General features: G+C 36.3%; 1 protein-coding gene across 5 annotated transcripts in view; it reads left to right on the top strand.

Annotated features, from left to right (window-relative positions):
- The window catches only part of FUT8 (fucosyltransferase 8), a 231,573-nt gene that overhangs the window by 80,901 nt on the left and 128,814 nt on the right, over window positions 1–21,858 (top strand). For all 5 annotated transcript variants that reach the window (XM_037031173.1, XM_037031172.1, XM_037031170.1 and 2 more), the window contains one exon: window positions 18,585–18,675. The gene's annotated coding sequence lies outside the window, so the exon portion shown is untranslated. The remainder of the gene's footprint in view (window positions 1–18,584; window positions 18,676–21,858) is intronic.

Raw genomic sequence — 21,858 nt, 5'->3', positions numbered from 1 at the left:
CTTCCCCTCTAGAGATAAATAAATAAAATATTTTTAAAAAATAAATAAATCCTCAGATTAAGAAACTCTTTAGATTTTAAATTTAAAAGATCTAGATCAACTTTCTTATTATAGCACATAAGGAAAAGTCGTGAATTACCTTGTCATTGATTAAATAGGAGATTTTTAGGACATTCTAAATAGGAACTCAAGTGTGATAGATAGGTAGTAAGTTATCTTTGCTTTTTATGATCTTGAATGTCAGGTAATGTTGATTGATTGTTCATTGTAGTTACTTTATAGAGAAAATGCTGGTTCTCTTCTCATGAGTCTAGTGGGAATATCAGCAGAATGTGAACTTATATAGAGGGTATTTTTAGAGAGGGTAAAGTGAAACAAAAGTCATTTCAGAGAATATTGGCGAATTCAAATGAATGCTAAAACACATTTATTAAGACAGAATAAGGAAACTATTAATAAAACTGCATTATTTAAAAACATAGATTGGCTTTTAAATATGAGGGAAGTTAGCAGGTAAAATTTCAGATGGATTGTAATTTTGATGATGGTGGCACAAGAAATTATGTGAGAAGAAACTTAGCACAAACTTTTAGGAAGGAAAGTAAAATTTTGTGATTTTAATAAGAGGAAAAAGTGAAATGTGAAAAGCAATTTAACTTTATTTAGAGACTGCTGATACATTTATTATCAAAACTAGTTATTGTCCTTCATCTTCTCCCTTTCCCTGCTGATTCTCTCCAAGAAAAAGACTCCAGTGTGGTGTGGTGTGATATGGTGAGTGCAGTTCTGGCCTTGTCACCGAGGACCAGCGTGGTCTGGGACTAAAAGTTTGCCTATGAGGACATACAAAAGTGAATAATTTTGAATTAGTTACTTACACTTCTGAGTTTCAGTTGCTTCACAAAAAGAGTCTACATTTCTGATGTAATTATAGGATCGATGGGAGAATCAAATGAATTAATGTAAAAATGTTTTAAGAACTGAGGACTTCACAAAATAAATAGTACTATGTTATTTTTTTAATGCTCACCTGAATATTTCTTTATTGATTTTAGAGAGAGAGAGAGAAAGAGAGAGAGAAAGAGAGAGAGAGAGGAAATCATTGCTGTGAGAGGGAAACATTGATCCATTGCTTCTTGTACACACCCTAACAGGGAATTGAACCTGAAACCTAGGTGTGTGCCCTGACTGTTGAAACTACAACCTAGGTAGGTGCCCCAACTGAGAAGTGAACCTGCAACCTTTTGGTCAATGGGCCTGTGTTTCAACTGACTGGGACACAAAGCCAGGGAAAATGGTATTGTTTTTATAACTATAGATTTAACCAGCATGACAAATATTTGGATATTCAATAAGTCAGAATAAGGGGTGTAACTTTCCGAATTCAGGGAGATACATAGTCCTTGCCTTTAACATACTTTCTGTCTAATTTGGAGAAGGAAATAAAATATGTGCTATTTACAAGTGTCTATAATATGTGACAATATGAAAAGGATAATGAGAAGTCTAGCTAACCTAGATTTTGGGTTTAGTTAAAGAGCTACCCACCTGAATCTGCTATAAGTCTGTGATACTTGGTATGCCACAAGTAACAAAATGAGCATTTGACCTTTTCTTTTCCTTATTTTTTAATCTTTTATTATTTAAGCTATTATGGTTGTCCCAATTTTTCCGTTTGTCCCCCTCCACAAGCCACCCCCCAGCTCTTTCACGCAATCCCCACATTGTTGTCTATGTTTATGGGTTGTGCATATATGTTCATTGGCTACTCTATTCCTTATGATATACTTTATATCCCATGACTATTCTGTAACTACCAATTTGTATTTCTTAATCCCTTCACCTTTTTTACCCATCTTCCCAATGCCCCTCCCTTCTTACAACCATCAAATTATTCTCTGTATCATTGATTCTGTTTCTGTTCTGCTTATTGTGTTTTTTAGATTCAATTATTGATAGATATTTATCTATTGCCATTTTATTGTTCATGTTTTGGATTTTCTTCTTCTTCAAGAAGACTTAACGTTTTCATATAATGCTGGTTTGGTGGCAATGAACTCCTTTAGCTTTTTTTTGTCTGGGAATCTCATTATCTGTCCTTTGATTCAAAATGAAAACTTTGCTGGGTAGAGCAGTGTTGGCTGTAGGTCCCTGGTTTTCATGACTGAATATTTCTTGCCAATCCCCTCTAGTCTTCAAAGTTTGTTTTCAGAAACCAGCTGACAGTCTTATGGGAGCTCCCTTGTAAGCATCTAAAAATTGGGAGGTATACCTTAGGAGCAAGAGGTCCCAGCTCCACATCAGGCCCCCCAGCCCAGGGTTCCAGTGCCAGGAAGATAAGTCTCCAGCACTGCTGGCTATAAAAACCAGTGACAATTGAGGCTGTGGAAGACAGAAACTTCTGGAGTCCCAGGCAGTTCCTCTGAAAGGACCTGTGCATAGACTTACTTGTACTCACTCCCTGAGCTCCAGCATCAGGGCAGTAGATTGAAAGGCATCAGAGACATACTGGGAGGAACGGAATTGGTGAGAGGTGGAGGGGGGCAGTTTTTTCCCCAGACAGAGTGCTGGCAGAGGCCATTGTACCTTTTTTGAACCCTTATCTACAGAGCCACAGAGCAAGGAGGCAGGTGCCATATCTGAGACTCCATCAACCTGGCTCACACTGTTTGCCCTATCCTGGTGATTCCCTGAGGTCCTGACTCACCCAACTTTCAGGTCCACCAAGTGGTTTTCAGTGGCTTTTCCATTCAAGCGCCTTCTTTTTGTCCATGCTTCAGATCTTTCTAAATTCTCTCAAACAAGCCGCATCTGGTTTCAACAAGCTCCATACCTCTCACCAAGTGACCTCAGGCCTGGCGCTAGCAGCAGCCAGCCTCAGTTCACAGCCTGGCCTCTCCTGGGCACCTCCAAGCCCAGCACAAGTAGCAGCCATTTGCAGAGTGCTTTGTAGCTTATGTTGTGTGACCCTGGGCAGAACATAGGTGGTGGCTGATCTTGGATGTGCCAATAGCAGTCGAGGCTCAACTACAACATGAGGGTATACACAGCCCACATGGTGGATGCACCTTGAGGTGTATACCCGGCCTGGGTAATAGGGTACTGTTACACTGGACCCTACAGGGCACCTACTACATTAGGCCACACTACTAAGACAGGGAATCATAGCAGTTCTATCTACTACATAGAAACAAACCCAGGGAGGCTGCCAAAGTGAGGAGACAAAGAAACATGGCCCAAATGAAAGAACAGAACAAAACTGCAGAAAAAGAATGAAACAAAATGGAGACAAGCAATCTACTAGATGTAGAGTTCAAAACACTGGTTATAAGGATTCTCAATGAACTTAGTGAAAACCTCAACAGCATAAAAAAGGTCGAGTCAGAATTGAAGGTTACACTAATTGAAATAAAGAACAATTTACTGGGAATCAATAGTAGAGTGGATGAAGCCAAGCCTCAAATTAGCTCTTTGGAATATAATAAAGAAAAACACGCATTCAGAAGAGAAAGAAGAAAGAAGAATTCATTTTGACCTTTTCATATACATTTTCTGCTTTTTGAGCACTTAGGTAGGAGTGGATGAATTTTTCCCCCCAAAGGATTTATTGTTAGTATTGTTATTGTTATTATTATTAAAATATAGTCAGCATACAATACTACATTGGTTTCAGGTGTGAGTAGATGGATTTTTAAATTTGGGTTGACATACAGTGAAAGTCTAAACTTGGGCTCTCCAATAGCTGTAGACTGGAGCTTGTTGACTTTTTAGGCGTGCAGTATGGAGTCAGTAGCTAAGTAACTGCCACAAAGAATTTGCAGTTTTTAGACTTGATGAATATTGTCAATGGGATATGTGCCAGGTTTTAACATCTGAGCTGGATACCTTGATAGGGGCTAGAAGAATAAGGGGGAGCTTAGGGAACATTTATTCTATCCCCCTTGAAGATACCTTTTCCAGAATCCTGAATTAGCTTGACTGTTTTTTTTTAAATAAGATTTTATTTATTTATTTATTTATTTATTTATCTTTAGATGGGAAGGAGAGAGGGAGAGAAACATCAATGTATGGTTGCCTTTCGTGTGTCCCCTGCTGGGAGTTGGCCTGCAGGGAACCGGCCTGCAACCCAGGCATGTGCCCTGACTAGGAATCGAACCACGATCCTCTGGTTTGCAGGCCCACCAGCCAGGGCCTGCTTGACTGTTTTTCATAGTGAAGAATCTTTGTTATGTGATGCAGTAAACTTTCTTATGGGCTCTTGTGTGTGGAGATTCTTGTTTTGGCCAGCTCCAAGTGGCCCCTGCCTCCATCTGTTGTTCTCTTTTCTTTACTTTTTATCTGATATGCTATAGGCTTGACCAAGGGGAGAGCTTGACCTGTTGGTAGAGTAGCCTTAGGAAGCAGGATAAAAAAGAAAATAATGATGATAATAATAGCTAATATTTATTAACACTGAAGTCCCAGGTGCCATCCTAAGTGCTTTTCTTATACTATATCACAACAACCTACAGTACTGATATTTTAATATTAAATATTTAAATGAAATATCAATTTAATCATAAGTAGTACTTAATAGTATCTACTTTAGTTGCAGACCACGGAACTGAGCTGTAGTGCTTTGCACAGTGGGAGGTGTGCTAATGCTAGGGCTATTGGATTCTAGAGACTAAACCTTTATTAACAGTACCACATACTGCTTTTTAGAGATAATCTGGAGGCTCCTTTGGGAAAAATTTTCTGCCTTTCTGTCTGTCTGCCTTTCTGGCCATTAGAGACAAAAAATGAGTATTTTAAAGCCAGTAACTTGGTTGGGGTGGGGTAGTGAAGAATGTGAAAGTTATTCAGAAATTTAAGATCGGATGAACATGTTAGAAAGGAAGGAAACTGAATATAATTTACTTTGTAAATTGGGGGACGAGGCAAGTTTGGTTAAACTATTGTAATGACTAAGTTTTATGATGGTACAAGTATGAAAGCTCGATGTATGAATAGTTTAGTAAGAGCTTATGATCAGTGGTTTATAGACTAGCACTGTCCAGTAGAAACAAAATATAAACTGTGCATATAATGATTCATTTTCCGATAGCTATATTACGGTAAGAAGAACAAGTGCATTTAGTTTTAATAATATGTATTATTTAATATATTAAAATATTTCAACAAGTAATATAAAATATCAATGAAATATTTTATAGTCTTTATTAATAAATTGGTGTACATTTTATACTTAGACTGTTTCTCAGTTCAAGGAAGCCATATTTCTCATGCTTAATGGCTATATTTGCCTGCTGACTACTTTATTGGACAGCGAATTTATATGCCATTAGAAGATAAAAAGTTGATGCTGTTGATACATTCATTAAAAATTTGTGATTGGATTACAAATAAATCGCTTATTTTCCTTCTGTATAGCAAAAAATGAGTGAAGAGCAGTCTGGGTTCAAAAGTCATCACCATTCAGTTGTGTTCAGAGGATCTGCTAAAGAGGGGAACATATTTTTTATATTTAGTAAGAAGGGGTAAGAAAAATTTATCAAATGTTTAGGCTTACTGCTGTTTGTACTATGGGTATTAATTATTTAGTTAGAGGGGTAGTGCTTTTTCTGTAGACAGAGCTTTGGAGAAGCACACAGTTTTTAACTTTTTAAACATGGTGTTCATTGGTTCAGGGATTCTGTGCCTTTGACTGGAACCCTTACTTTTTGTGGAATTTAATATATTTCAGGTTACATTTCTCAGGCAGGGATTTCTAAAATCTTCTTGTTTCCTCAAAAACAAAAAACAAACTTATCACGTTAAAAAATGACTATAAATCTTTCCTGACTGTAAAAGTATAATATGCATTCTTTGTAAAAATTTAGGTGATGCAGGTACCTACTAATACCTATTTAATGAACAGATCTCCAGCAGAAGGAAGTATTCTCCTATCCCCACTCTGCCTTGCTGCTGCTGCTGTGCTGGGGTTTCTTGGGCAGTGGCACTGCGCTGACTCAGCCTCTCTGGTTTGTATGGGACAGGCATTGGAGACGTTATTTCCTTTGAGGATAGCATGAATATATTAAATGGGAGCTCTTGCTGAGTTATATTTGTATATTGTTATATATTTTATGTCATTTTATTTGTCTAAGAGCCTCATTTTAATGCAAGTAATTAAAAATCTTCTTAGAGAGTTATCTGTGAAACGTAAGATTTATAAAACCAAACTTGAATGGTCGTGGGACTTAAATTAACTTGTTGATATCAGGTTAAAATGTGAGTTCTGCTCTGTACAATTTAACAGAATAGAATGTGCTTTTTTCATTAGTAATATCAATTATCTGAATTTGTAGTTTTAGTGATATGCTGATGTTACCAGTATGTGAATATAGTCTTTTTGCCATGACCAATTGAGTTTTATTTGTTTTGAATATGTTCTTGGTTCAAGTGGGGGTAAGAGAGGTTTGTGGAGACCAGTGCTTACCATTTGGGGGGTGGGAGGTGGCAACAGGCAAACTAGAAATTTACTTGGAAGAAAGAAAATAATAGCCACTTAGTAGGAACTTGAGATGAGATGAAAAATATGACCTGGGAACTTATAGAGTCTTTTAAAAAAACCAAATGATTTATTCACAAAACAGCCATTAGGAACATAATCAGATTTTACAAAATTTGGTAGGAAACATCATGTTAGAGAACTTTGAATTTCATATTTATTATGTTCATATTTTGTGTGGCTGAAATATAGAAGTCTCTTAGTTATTTTGAATTTGATTGTCCTGTGGCTTCTTAGACTGTTAACTAAGGATCACAGTTCTTAGATGTGGAAAGTCACAAGACTGATTTTGTAATATCTTTGAATTAAACAACTAACGTTGAATGACGTTAGACTAGATTCCATTAACTTGTTTGTTTATGTTTTCTGCTGGAAGGTTAATGGTCCTATTGACCTTTGTCATGGAGTTATTACTAATTCTAGAGTGCTCTGAAAACATTAGTCTTTAAATATCAAATATTCTATCTATTAGAATATTTCCTAACACCAAGTAGTTTCTTCATTGATGTTTAATATTGGCTATTATATTTATCTGTGATTGGCCACTCATCATAGTCCTATGCCTTTAATTTCTAGTCATTTAGGAGACTAGAGATTAAACACATTTGTGAGAATGTGTTGTTTAACACATGATTGACCTGGGGATGACTCAGGAAAATTCTTATAAAGGGTGATTATAACTGCGGAATGGTTTTGTGCCTACTGTTGTTGCCATGCTGCTTCAGAAAGTTAGCCTAGGTTAAAGAGGTCAGCCTTTGGAGTTAACATGCATTATCTTGAACCCTGTGTCTCTGTTCCTTAACTATGCTCCAGCAAGTTAGTAAACCTTAATTTCCTTAACTGCAACTTTGAAATAATAACAACCTCAATAGGGTCATGTGAGGACCCACACAAAATAATAAGTCTATTATTAGGAATAATTTAAGCTTACTGTTTTTTTTCTATAGTAAAGATTTTAGTTTTTTAGATTGGTTTCATGTTCACAGTAAAACTGCGAAGGTGGTACCTCTTTAGAAGAGGTTTCATATACTGAGGGGGGACCCCAAAACTAGAATTGTCTACTGGAGGGCGGGCCCCTTCTAGTATAGGCTTCTCTGACTAGGTGGTTGTTCTAGGAACTCATCTTTGTCAGTGTACTACTAGCTGGCATTGTTGTAAGAGGCTACATTTGGCTTCTGTGAAATATTTTTGAAATATACTCTTTCAACATGTTTTTACATTTCATGATGGGCCATTTATGAATATACCTGCTCACACCACACTGGCTGTTCTGCAGTTTTTGAGCAAAAAAGAAAAAAACCAAACAAACAAAAAAACCGGCAAGACCATTGTGCCCCACCCTCCCTATTCATCCGATCTTGCCCCGAGAAGTTTCCCCCGCCCCTCCCCTTTTGAGGATAAAAAAAGTCCTTGAAGGGAAATGTTTTGCCAAGGTGGAAGAGGCAAAACAAAAAATGGCAGAAGCACTAAAAGACATCAAAATCATGGATTCAAAAACTGCTTTGTGCAGTGGAAAAAAGGTCTCAATAGGTTTATTGTATCTAGTGGAAGAGTAGTTTGAAGGTGACTGAAGTTTAAACATGTAAGAATAACTACAGTTTTTTAAATAAATAAATTCTGTTTTGGGGGGGTTTCCCTGTGTAATGCCTGTCCCCACACATGCATAGCCTTCAACATTATAAATATCTCTCACCAGAGTGGAACATTTGTTAATAGTCGATGAACCTACACTGACATATCATAATCACTTAAAGTCCTTGGTTTACCTTTGGGTTCACTCTTTGTCATGTACATTCTGTGGGTTGGAACCAATATATAATAACATCTATCCATCATTACAATACCACACAAAGTATTTTCACTAACCTAAAAATTGTCTGTGTCTATGCATCATTCCTCCACAGCCCACAGCTTCCAGCCCTGGACAACCCCTGATCTTTTCACTCTCTCCATACTTTTTTCTCTTCAGTAGGAATCATATAGAATGTAGTCTTTTCAGACTGGCTCCTTTGACTTTAAGGTTCCTCCATGTCTTTTCATGGCTCAATAATCCATTCGTTTTTAGTACTGAATAATATTCCATTGCCTTGGTGTACCAGAGTTCACCTATTTTTTCACCTGCTGAAGAACATGTTGGTTGTTTCCGTTTTGGGGGGAGTTATGAATAAACACTCATGTACAGGTTTTTGTGTGCATGCCAGTTTTCAGCTAATAGGTACTTCTAGTGAACATTTATTTATTTAAGCCAGACATTGTGTTATGTACTTTATTTGCAGTATATTATTTCATTCTTGAGTATATTATAGATTATGTAGAATGTATGGCCCATAATAATATATGTCCAGTAACTGGTTGTTATCATTTTTTTCTGTTAGTGTCAAGCATGTAGTTTAATCAGAAGTTGAGGTTGTTAACATGAAGATAGGACTGCAAAGTCCTTTCCAGTAAGTGAAGGTCTTACTGGAAAGTTGACAGTGCTTTGAAGGTGAAATATATGGGTATATTAAATTGTAGTTCAAGGATAATCTTCATGCTAATCACTTTGGAAGCTTGTTAAGATGTAGAGTTTGGGGACTTCTGCCAAGATGGAGGCATAGGTGGAAACACTGTGCCTTCTCCCACAACCAAGTTTGAATACAACAAAGGTTTAGTAAACAAAGATGCAGACAAAGAACAGAAAACTGAACTATATGGAAGTTCGACAACAATGAACCATTTAACCAGGACTGGTAAGAGAGGTGGAGCCAGCAGTGGAGCAGGGTCGGGCAGGAAGGATCCTCGACCCAGGCATGCAGGCAGCCAGGGTAGCATTGCGGACCCAGTGAGGGTGCGGGGTAGGCTGAACCCTGTTGCACATTCGTGCGCGCAGATAAACCAGCAAAGTAGTGAGCAGTGAGACAGACTGTGAGCCCCGGTGGCAGGAGGAGGCAGAGGGGACCACCATTGATTTCCTTTGACCCTGCCCCCACATACAGCATCACAACCCAGCAACTGAGTTGCCCCGCCCTGGTGAACATCTAGGGCTCCGCTCCTCATACGTAATAGGCACCAACAGTCCAAAATATGGCTCAAGAAGAACTCAAAGCCCCAGAGCCAATAACTCTAAGCGACCCAGAAATAGCGAACCTCTCAGATGCACAATTCAAGACACTGGTGATCAGGATGCTCACAGAACTGGTTGATTATAGTCACAAATTAGAGGAACATATGAAGGCTAAACTAATTGAAATGAAGGGAAGTGCACAGGAAACCAATAGTGATGGAAAGGAAACTGGGACTCAAATCAATGGAATGGACCAGAAGGAAGAACAAAATATCCAACCAGAAAAGAATGAAGAAATGAGAATTCAAAAAAATGAGAAGAGGCTTAGGAACTTCCAGGACATCTTTAAACGTTCCAACATCCGAATTATAGGGATACCAGAAGTGGGAAAGAAACAGCCACGAGTGGAAAACTTATTTGAACAAATAATAAAGGAGAACTTCCCCAGTCTGGCAAAGGAAATAGACTTCCAGGAAATCCAGGAAGCTCAGAGAGTGCCAAAGAAGTTGGACCCAAGAAGGAACACACCAAGGCACATCATAATTACATTAGCCAAGACTAAAATGAAGGAGAGAATCCTAGAAGCAGCAAGGGATAAGGGGACAGTCACCTACAAAGGAGTACCCATCAGACTGTCAGCGGATTTCTCAAAAGAGATGTTACAGGCAAGAAGGGGCTGGAAAGAAGTATTCCAAGTCATGAAATCCAAAGACCTACAGCCAAGATTGCTTTATCCAGCAAAACTTTCATTTAGAATGGAAGGACAGATAAAGTGCTTCTCAGATAAGGTCAAGTTCAAGGAGTTCATCATCACCAAGCCCTTATTATATGAAATGCTAAAGGGACTTATATAAGAAAAAGAAGATGAAAAATATGAACAGTGAAAGGACAGCAAACTCACAGTTATTAACAACCACACCTAAAACAAAAGCAAACCAAGAGGACAGCTAGATCAGGAGTGGAACCATAGAAATGAAGAACACATGGAGGGTTAGCAACAGGGGAGTGGGAGGAGGAGAAAAGGGGAGAAGACAGAGAAAATAGCATAGACAGTAGGTAGAAAACAGATATGGGGGAGGGCAAGAATAGTGTGGGAAATATAGAATCTAAAGAACTTGAGACACGTGGTTATAAACTAAGGGGGGGAGAATGGTTGGGAAGGGGGTGTGCAGGTGGAGGGGAATGAAGTGGGGGAACAGAACAACTAATGGCATAATCAATAAAATATATTTTAAAAAAGAAAGAAAAAGATGTAGAGTTTGGAGTTCATCCTCAGGAACTCAGATTTTGTGAATTAGAATCTCTGGTCATGGAGCTCATATTTTGCAAAATTTACTAGCTTAGTATAATTCCTACTTGTTCTGAAGTTTGAGAATCATCTTTCAAATTTATTCTTTTTTATTGTGAAGAAATAATTGTATTGATTTCTAAATAGTTATGTTTTCTCTGATATAAAACCTTTCTATAGTATTGGTGATGGAGGTGGTAAGTTTTTTTCATTTAAATTTTTATACATGATGTATATAAGTGATTTTTCTATGTTGTGAGGGTACTAGGGGTGGTGGTATTTATGCATTCAACCAATATTTAGTAAATAATCACTTGATATGTATTTTTATTTATCATAAATATATTATATTTTACTTTATTATTTAAATAATTACTTTGAATAGGGTAGGAAAGGAAAGGAGATTGAGGACATGCCATTATGAAGGTAAATGAGAGGTGAAGAGATTGGTTTTTCTGGTGCTAACTATAAGAGAAAATTAACTAAAAATAATTTGCATAACCAATATGAATAATTAAAACCCGATGGAAATTTGTAAGAATTTTTGATATGGGTCATTTTGTTAGTCATACTAATTACTAATTAATGAAAGAGTCATACCAGGAATGCTCAGCTTTTGTGTTTTTGACAAGTTTATTTGCCTCCTAAGAACTTCTTCTTTTGGGTTTTGTCTATGTTGGCTTCCTGGAAAGTTATACTCCACTGTTTGGGAAATGCTGGTACAAACCTACAGTGCTTCTTCATATGGACCTTTTACTTTTAAAAGTAAAAGTTTACTTTTACTTTAAAAAATTTTTTACATAAAACTTCATTCAAAGGGACCAATGAATTGCTCAAGTTGTGATTTTAAACTTAGAGGTTCTGAAGACTACATTTCAATGAGTCATCACATTGGTATTTTTAGTTCCAAATCCTTCTGTCTCCAGCATCCTCTTTAAAACTCTTATTAGTTAAGGAACTGTATTTTTAATATCTGTTCATTCTGAGAAACCAGGTCATCAGGGCTTTGTCATTGTGAATGAAAATAGTATTGTATGCTTTTTTAGAAGCATGCTTGGACTGAATGAAGCTAAACATTTTAGAAATTATTGTTCTGCTTCAAATACTTACAGGGTGTAATTTTGCGTATTTTAAGCTCATTCTATTTGCCAATACAATAATATTGTTTATTTCTGGGAACTTTGGCTATTCTATCATGCTATTTAGAATTCACATGAATTATTAAACTTTCTAATAGGCCTTTTGCTGATAGCCTCTGTCTGACCACTCCTTTAAAAGTTGTCTTTCACGTTTTTAGAAGTAACATGTGAGTCTTACTGGGGCTGGAATTTTTGTTTCTATAATGAAGGAAGCTGATTGAACTTATTTATTTATTATTATTTTTTTAATTTTTAGAGAGAGGGGAAGGGAAGGAGAAAGAGAGGGAGAGAAACATGAATGTGTGATTGCCTCTCACATGGCCCCCACTGGGGACCCGGCCCACAACCCGGGCATATGCCCTGACTGGGAATCAAACCGTGACCCTTTGGTTCATAGCCCGTGCACAATCCACTGGGCTGCACCAGCCAGGTGATTGAACTTTTTTAGAAATTGGGAGCAGTGGGATACAGAAGAGGAGTAAAACCAGACTAAATTTATGTCGTGTCTGTTTCACTGTGAGAAGTAATCATAGCCTTACGTATTTACTTTTCTACAGGGGTGTGGCGGCAGTAGGAGCAGTTGTAGGGGTAAATTAAGGAATAATTGAGGAGACTATCTATCTACTAACATGGGGTTTCAATTATTTCTACATGTAGATAACAGAGTGGTTATTACTAAAATTTTTTTCTTCCATAGGATAGTCTCATGTGTAGAATTGGTATCTTTATCACTTACCCCAAAACACTGACAATGTTAGCATAATCTCCTTAGTTACTATCTTCTTCCTCATGTTCCTGTTTTGAGTGTGGGCCACAGATTCATAATAGTGTTGATGTAATTATATAATTTTTAGAACTCTGTTTATTTTTCTTAAACGGGAGAATAGCAGACTGATTTTTTTCCTTTACTCTTATATCATTTTTATTACCAATAATTATACTTTACTCTGGAATGATTTAGAATGTTTTGGGACCGTATTGATAAAGATAGTATTATTTTGTGGTTAAGAGTATAAGCTCTTAAACAAGACTATATAGGTTCAATTTTTAACTTTGCCACTTACTAGTTGTGTGTGGAACAAGTTATTATTTTTTTAATGTAACTTTTACTTCAGTTTTCTTATGTGTAACAAGGGATCATAACATTATCTACTTTACAGACATGTGTTGAAAATTATAAATAATTTTCTAGAGAACAGTTTATGCAAATACTACATATTGAATAAATAATAGTTATTATTAAATATTAGTTATTCACTCACCAAAACAGTATTCTCAGTAAGGTCTAATAGACTCTAAAAGTAAAAAAAAGATAATTAAAAATTTAGAAAAATTTCAATTTAGAAAGTTATTTTTAGGCTGGAATTTGGACTCACACACAGATTCAGCCTTTTCCAATTGTAATAAAACAATGTTTTTAAACTTTAATGTGCATACAGAATACTTGGGGATCTTGTTAACATGTGGAGTCTTAATCAGAGGTTGTGGAATAGGCCTGAGATGCTGCCTTCTAAATCTCTCTAGGTAATCTGGATGTAGGTAGTCCTTAGACCATACCTTGAGTAGTAAAGTTATGAAATATTCCATTAAGTGGTTCTCAGTCCTTTGGTCAGTACAGTATAAACACTTGGGTATTTTTTGTTTTTGTTTTTCTAAAGAAATATGCCTAGGCTTCATCTCAGACCAACTAAACTAGGTCTCTGACATTAGTGTTCTGAGCATCATCATCATGAACATCATCATTATTTTTGTAAAAAATATCCTAGGTCATTATGTATAAACAGCATGTAGAGCTATTGCTTTAGTGATTTTGAGGAGAGTCACTAAGCTAAGAAGCTCCATTTTGTATTTTTATTTACTTTATCTTCCATCATTTTAAATATCTATAGGGATGATGAAGCATGGTTGGTCAGAACTCTTAAACTGGGAGGCAGTTATTTTGTTGGTTTGACATTGTCTTTTCACTTGATTGGACTAAAACATTTGATTCATTGAACTTCAGGTATTCTGTTCTCTCTTGCTTTTGTTTTTGAGATCTTTGGGTTCTCCCTAATTTCTCAACAGTTTCCTAAAAGTATAATAACTCAAACTCAGTAAAAAACTGCTTTCACATACTAAACAATGACAGTGGCAGGAGAATACAGTTCCTTCTACTTCTCAAACTCTGATTTTTTTTTTTTATTATTTAAAGGAGAAACTTATTTCAGACTTTTTCTTGGCCTTTTCTTTATGTGTTTGGAGGCTAACATGTGCTTTCTACCATGGTATTTTTTCAATATATTACTTTCTTAGGTTGTGTTCTGTCTTCCTTCTTTCTCAGCTGTATTTCTGGCATACATTTCCCATCTTGCACCCATATTTTAGGGGAGAAGAAGTAAATTTTTTTCTCATGGATGATCACGTTTCAGAGAAACAGTTTCCCAAAGCGCAAGATCATAGTGAATTTTATTCCATCCATCTATGATGCATATCAGTTAGACTCTGGACAGGGAAATAATCCATACTAGATATATCAAGAAAATTTAATATGGGCAATGGGTTATATAGGTTTTGGAGAGCTTAAAAAGCAAAAGGGGAACACTGGAGTAACCGCCAATAATTGCAGAAAGCAACCACCTATAGGGCTGGGAGAACAAAGAAGAATTTAGAGTAGATTTGGGGCTCAAAACCTTTGGAGGGGTACTGCTTGCACGTTGCTGATACTTCTGAGGAGTACTTCTGAAAGTGCCGTAAAACACTGGTGGCTGTCACCACTGTTGCTACTGGCACGAGGGCATATGTTAGGGCTCTGCTTGGTGGAAAAAGCGAGTTTCTCCTGATGCCCTTATTGGCAGTATGAGAACACTAGCTAGCTGGCAAAAAGAAAAATCATTTCCAGACTGCTATTTTTAGCATTACTGAGTATTGCTGAAATATTGAATGAGTATTAAAGGGTGAATTTGGAGCTGAGAGACAATAACTGAATAACCAGCACTTAACAGCATTCTCCTCTCTGCTTACACAAAGGCATGGGCTTTGGGTCTCTTTTTTAGCCACTGAGATCCCACATGCTCTTAGTGTCTAGCATTTGGAATGAGAGGAATTATTATTATTTTAAAATTAACTAGTTTAGTTAATGTGATTTGGGGGCATGAGACCTTTGCTGTAAGGTTACTTTGTCATGGCCTTTCCTGGGACCTGCAGTTTAGTCATTAGATACACATATTTGGAGGTCTCAGGGGGTTTCTGTTTTTCAATATTCTTTATTTAAAAAATAAAGAAAAAATGTGGCAAGAATGAAAGTGCTATAAACCAGAGGTTAAAAATTGGTTGCTTAGTGGCCAAACAGTGGCCTGTAGTGGGAACCAATCTTCAAACAAATTATACCTTCTCTCCCATTCTAATATATTATTCTTCTTTAAGAGCTTCTCAGATTTTAATGTGCATGTGAATTATCTGAGGATCTTGTTAAAGTGTAGATTCTGATTGAATATGTCCCTGGATAGGGCCAAAGATTCTGCATTTCTAATAAGCCCTTAGGGAAAGCTGAAGCTATTTGACCCTAGAGAAGACTTTTCTTCTCCCTTTCCTGCTTTGAGAACCACTCATCTGGCTTGGATACACTTCGGAACTGGGTTTGGGTGGTCGAATGGTGAGTGATCATGCTGCTGATGGAAGTGGAGTCCTTGTGGTGTTGTGAGAAAAAGCATTTTTGGGGACCCACAAACAAGGATGAGATATTTGGGTACTTGATTCAAAATCAAAAGAGTGCCTCTCCTGGGTTCCCAATGTCCCATTTCTATCCATCTCACCATGGAAAATCAGGGCCAGAAATAGAGCAAGTATCCAGAGATCCTGTGCATGCCAAGACCAGTTCAATCCAGTCTTTTCATCTTCTGGCTAGCTTAGCCTAGTGTTCCTGGCTGTGCTGCTGTATCCAGGCTCCCACCTGGGGCCTGTGTTTAGAGTTTGCTAGGGCTGCAGGATTATGGAGAGAGAACATGTGAGCACACAGGGTGATTGGAGAGAGAGAGAGAGAGAGAGAGAGAGAGAGAGAACGAGAACGTGAGCATGCTTCTTTGCTTCTTTGTTACCCTGGGGTTATAACCAGGAGCTTTTTCAAAATAACAAATCAACTTCCCAAGCTTTTATGGACTTATGATGGGTCCATACCCCCTAGTTTGACTGACAGGCCTCTATGGTCAAGCACTTCTCCCTCGCCCACCAACACTCTGGTACCAGAGGGTGACAGTACTGCTGAGAAGATTTTCTGTGTTCTGAGGATTTTCTCCTTGGTGGCAGTCCCCTGGAGTGTGTGAATGAATCTGTAAATGCTATAGCTTTCTGGCTAAGCAAGCAGGCTTATGCTCTCCAGTTTATTAAACTCAATAGCTAATTCCCTTTGCTCTCTTTCTTATTAATAACTAGTTAACTACCTATAGTAACAATCATAAAGTTAAGAGTTTCTTGCAGGCCTGCCAGGTATTAACAGTTGTTTCTTTCCAGGTGGGGACCGAAGGGCAGATACCTCTGAATAAATTCCCATTTATTCCATAATTTAGATGTTATTGTGGATACTGAGTTTTGATAATTGTGTATATGTTTAAGGGAAACTGACCAATAGGAAATAGGTTAGAAGAACATGAGCAGATTCATGCATCATGTCTTTGCCTTGATTAACATAAAATCTGTGTTAATCTACTGTTTATGCTGTCAGTAAGGCTACCAGTCAACAGTAGTTAAGAAGTTATTGCACTTGGTTTGAATTTTGTATTACAGTTGACCTTTGGACAATGTCAGAAATCTGCATAAAACTTTGACTTCCCAAAACCTTAACTACTGTTGACTGGTAGCTGTACTGACAGCATAAACCATAGATTAACACAGATTTTATGTTATATATATTATATATTACATTCTTACAGTCAACAAGCTTGAGAAAAGAAACTGTTATTAACAAAATCATAGGAAGAGAAAATACACTTACAGTATTTATTGAATAAACTCTGCATATATGTGGAGCAATGTAGTTTAAACCCATGTTATGTAAGTGTCAACTATAAATGTATTCCCCACTTTTGACACTTTCATATATTTAAACTTGTTATTGAAAGTATAGAGTCTTGCCTTGAGCCAAATAAATGGTAGTCTATCTTTTTTTTTAAAAAAAGATTTTATTTATTTATTTTTAGAGAGAGGGGAAGGGAGAGAGAAGGAGAAAGAGAGGAAACATCTGCGAGAGAAACATTGGTTGCCTCTCTCATGCTCTCAACTGGGGATCTTGCCAGCAACCCAGGCACGTGCCCAGACTGGGAATTGAACCTTTTGCTTCTATGACCTTTTGGTTCACAGGCCAGTGCTCAGTCCTCTGAGCCACACCAGCCAGGGTGGTAGTCTATTTTAATGGAACTTTGAATGCAGCCCAAATGTATGAAGCTGTTAATTGTTCTTTGCATTTGGATTTTACTGTAACTCAAGGCATACCTGATTGCATAAATAAAAAGTTGGTCTCTTTTTGAGATGCCATCCTTCAAGATCCTGTCTCTGTCCCCTTCTTCCACCTTTATTGGGCCTTTCCTTTTGTCTTTACAGATAGATTTTCAAAGATCCTAGGTACTTTATTTTTGTCTGTTGATTCTTTATATGAATGTTATCCTTAATTTTTTAATTCAGGCAGTGAATAATAATTCAGCTATAAATAGAGAAATGATTGGTCTTTTATCAGATAAGGTGAAAGAGTTAAAGTGGAAGTTAACAATTCAGGGAATTCCTATGGAACAGAGGGTGAAAAAAACGAAAGCATTTTGCCTGGCATGTAGAGAGACCCTTGCATGCACACAAATGTCCATATTTGAATATTTATAGAAGGTAATCTGTCAAAATTACTGTTATTTTAATTTACTAAGTTTGGCTGATTACTGCAGTTGTATGATAGTTGAATTCTAGATGAGGAACTGTAAATATGATCTGGTGTGGGACATGCTTTTTGTCCTTGAATGTCCAAAGAAACCTTAAAGCTGTTTGGATGGTCTTGTCCTCTCCCCTGTCCTGCTGCACCCTCTCTTTTTCTGAACTTTAATATTCTTTATTAGGGCAATTTTTAAAAAAGATTTTGTTTATTTATTTTTAGAGAGAGGGCAAGGGAGAGAGGAAGAGAGGGAGAAAAACATCAATGTGTGGTTGCTTTTTACACACCCCCTACTGGGGACCTGGCCCAAAACCCAGGCATGTGTTGCCCTGACTGGTATTCAAAACAGCAACCCTTTGGTTCACAGGCCCGTGCTTAATCCACTGAGCTACACCAGCCAGGATTTTTTAGGGAAAAAAATTTAAGGGAGGTTATAATAGTGCATAGTATGGAAAGTTTTAAAATAATTTTAAAAACACCCCTGTAGACACTGAGTGATCAAGAATTTTCAAATTATTTGAGTTAATTATTTGTCTGGTCTTTGTTTCAAAAGAGCTATCCCTAGAGAACTTAAATCTAGAGACAAGTATCTCATTTGAACAGTCTTACAAGGTTTTATATGAGATATATCAACAAAGAAAATGTATAATTGTTGATAAGTGATATTACCCCTTTCTTTTCTCTCATTTGAACAGGTGATAATTTCAGTGACCCGGATTCAAACAATACTATCTTCCTCTGGAAATATGTGGTTTCATGAGTTTTGTATGTTCTCGGGGAATGAAGGTAAGCCATTTTTCACAATTCATATTGAAATAACTTTGTTAATAAATCAAAATTTTCTCTTTTTAAAAATTAGGAAGCTCTTTTCTCTTTGGATCCAGAAAACACTGTATTATTTATTGATGGTGTATCATTTTCTCAAAAGATTCCACTGAGACATTATTCCAGTTCTAGAGATGATACACTGACTTTCTAAACATCATGACTCTTTTTGGAGCAGGTCTACATTCTCTGCTGTATTTGCTAGGTACTCTTGTCTTTTTTACATAGCCATTCTTATGTGAATAGTTTATGTTTACATATGTAACCACCCAGTGTGACTAATTCTTAATTTTTTGGTTTTTGCTTTTGATGTTTTCATCTATATCTTGTGAACTGACATAATTGGATTAATTTTGTTGGTTATTGCTTTAGCTAGAAATTATTTCAAATACTAAGTCTCAGATTTAATACTTAGATGTTGACTTTGTTTTGGGATTTCAGGATTATATTTTATATTTAGCAGATTAAGTATGGATTTTTAAAGCATTTTTTCTATATTTCATAAGCATCCATCTTTATTCTTATTTGACAACCCTTTGGGGCTGATTAATCTTTTTTCTAGGAGTTTTTATATATTTCACTTGTTCCTGAGGTCACATTTCCCAATTCTTTTTTTACCATTCCCAAATCATCTCTCTTCTACAAGTATCTCACTCTAATTCCTCATTTTATATATATATATGGAATGGTATATATATAAGAATTATATATATATGAGAATTATTCAAGTCTGTAGCTATGAATGAAGAACAAGATTATTAATAATTCCTTAGGATGTTACCCTAGCTCCTAATTTTGTAATGGTATACCATCTATTCACTGTATAAAAGGCTCAGAAATGTCTGTTGTACCCAATGCATTGCAAATGAGGAAATAATAAAATAAAATTTACATATGTGTGAAGTGAAATAATACTAATATATTCCCTTGGGTTTGGCCATTCTTTCATTTTTGCTATGTTTGGAGGCTTTTTTTTACAACATGCTTGAAATTCCTTCAGGTGAATTAGATATGTTCATCTTATTTAAGCAGCATGCTTTTGGTTAATATGATAAAACCCAGTTGAATAAAATTTAAGTTAGTAATATAAAAAAGTAATGAGCTGTTTTACAGTGTGATATTGAAAAAATTTTAACTATTTCTTGCTATAAGAACAGATAGCACTCTATAGTGGATAAAGATGTCCTAAGGAAATTAAGTTTGATACAGGTTAATTCCATTATTCTAGCAAATGTTGGGAATTTGCCACCCAAATATCAAATTTCATGTGCAGGTTTTTGTTTTCTACTAATTTTTTTCTCCAGAGGAAGAATCTTAAAATTTAAATTAGTTTAGATGGGGTTATAATGCTATTTTAGGAATTAAGAAACAGGCTTTATTTTTCTACAAATTAATTGAGCACTAAGGGTAACCAGTGAATTGCAGTATTCCCTGATTGATTTTTTTAAGTCCTTAATGGAAATTCAATATTTAGGTGTTTATTTAGGAAATATATTAGTTTGTAATAATGATTTCTACAATATTTGATTGTCCACATGTTTTAATTGCTTCAGAAAGAATGAAGTGTACTATTTAATAACTTGCATTTTAGCATTACATAGAGACTAAACACTATGATTAATCATATTTGAGGCAATTTGTATGCCATTGAGACAAATTCAGATTTGCATTTTTCATCTCAATACTATAACATTGTTATCACTTTCTCAATTAGTAAAGATTGAAAATGGAGATTTTCTTTTGTGATTTTCAGTTCACAATCTAAGGAGCTTTTAGAAATTATCATTTTGTTCTAATAACAAGTAGAAAACTGAACAAACTGAAAAATCAACAAATCTTTTTAGGTATGTCAGAGAAGTAAGTCACAAAGCAAACCGCTCCCTCCCCCGCTCACACACACAAGTTGGAGAGACAGGTGAATACAGAGAATGACAGCTTACCCTAGCAGAAACCCAGGAGTGCAAACCTCTAAGAGAAGCAATACTAGGTAGGAAAATCTAAAGTGTAATTAGTTAAAAACTCTAGGGTACCCAGTAATAGGGGAATGCCACACTTTCATGGTTTTGCCTCCATGTCTTCACAGTGAGTATTAGAGAAAAAATCCCCTGGTGATTTCTATAGGGGAGGGGGAAGTAACCATTTGGAAATAGGCCAAGGCATTCTGTTTTTCTTAAGCTGTACCATCAGAAGTTCCCCTTAAGATTGGGAACAAGACATGGGTGTCCACTTTCACCACTGTTATTTAACATACTACTAGAAGTCCAAGCCATAGCAATCAGACAAGAAGAAGAAATAAAAGGCATCCAAATTGGAAAGGAAAAAGTGAAACGGACATTTGTGGATGACATGATACTGTGTATAGAGAACCCTAAAGATTCCACCAAAAAACTACTAGCTAGAACTGATAAATGAGTTTAGTAAAGTAGAAGGATGCAATATAAATATCCAGAAATCAGTTGCATTTTTATATGCAAGTAGTGACCAATCAGAAAGGAAAACTAAGAAAATAATCCCATTTATAATTGCTTCAAAAAGAATAAAATACCTAGGAATAAATTTAACCAAGAGTGTAAAAGACCTGTATTCAGAAAATTATAAGACACTGAAGAAAGAAATTGAGGAAGATACAAATAAGTGGAAGTATGTACTGTGTTCATGGATAGGAAGAATTAACATCATTAAAATGTCTATACTGCCTAAAGCAATCTATAGATTCAATGCAGTTCCTATCAAGATACCAGTGACATATTTCACAGAAATAGAACAAATCCAAAATTTATATGGAACCACAAAAGACTCCAAGTAGCAACAGCAATCTGGAGAAAGAAGATCAAAGTTGGAGGAATCAGGCTCCCTGATATCAAACTATACTACAAGGCTATAGTAATGAAAACAGCATGGTACTGGCATAAAAACAGACACAGAGATCAATGGAACAGATTAGAGAACCCAGAAATAAACCCACGGCTTTATAGTCAATTAACATTTGACAAAGGAGACAAAAACATGTAATGGGCTCAAGATGGTCTGTTCAATAAATGATGTTGGGAAAGTTGGACAGATAGATGCAAAAAAAAAAAAAGAGACTATACTACCTTACACCACACAAGAATAAACACAGATGGATTAAGACTTAAATGTGAG

The sequence above is a fragment of the Sturnira hondurensis genome, unplaced genomic scaffold (genome assembly GCF_014824575.4).
Source record: "Sturnira hondurensis isolate 20B ecotype Veracruz unplaced genomic scaffold, ASM1482457v3 Scaffold0021143, whole genome shotgun sequence".
NCBI lineage: Eukaryota > Metazoa > Chordata > Mammalia > Chiroptera > Phyllostomidae > Sturnira > Sturnira hondurensis.
Note: the sequence above shows the minus strand (reverse complement) of the source record. Positions and strands in the feature narration are given on the sequence as shown.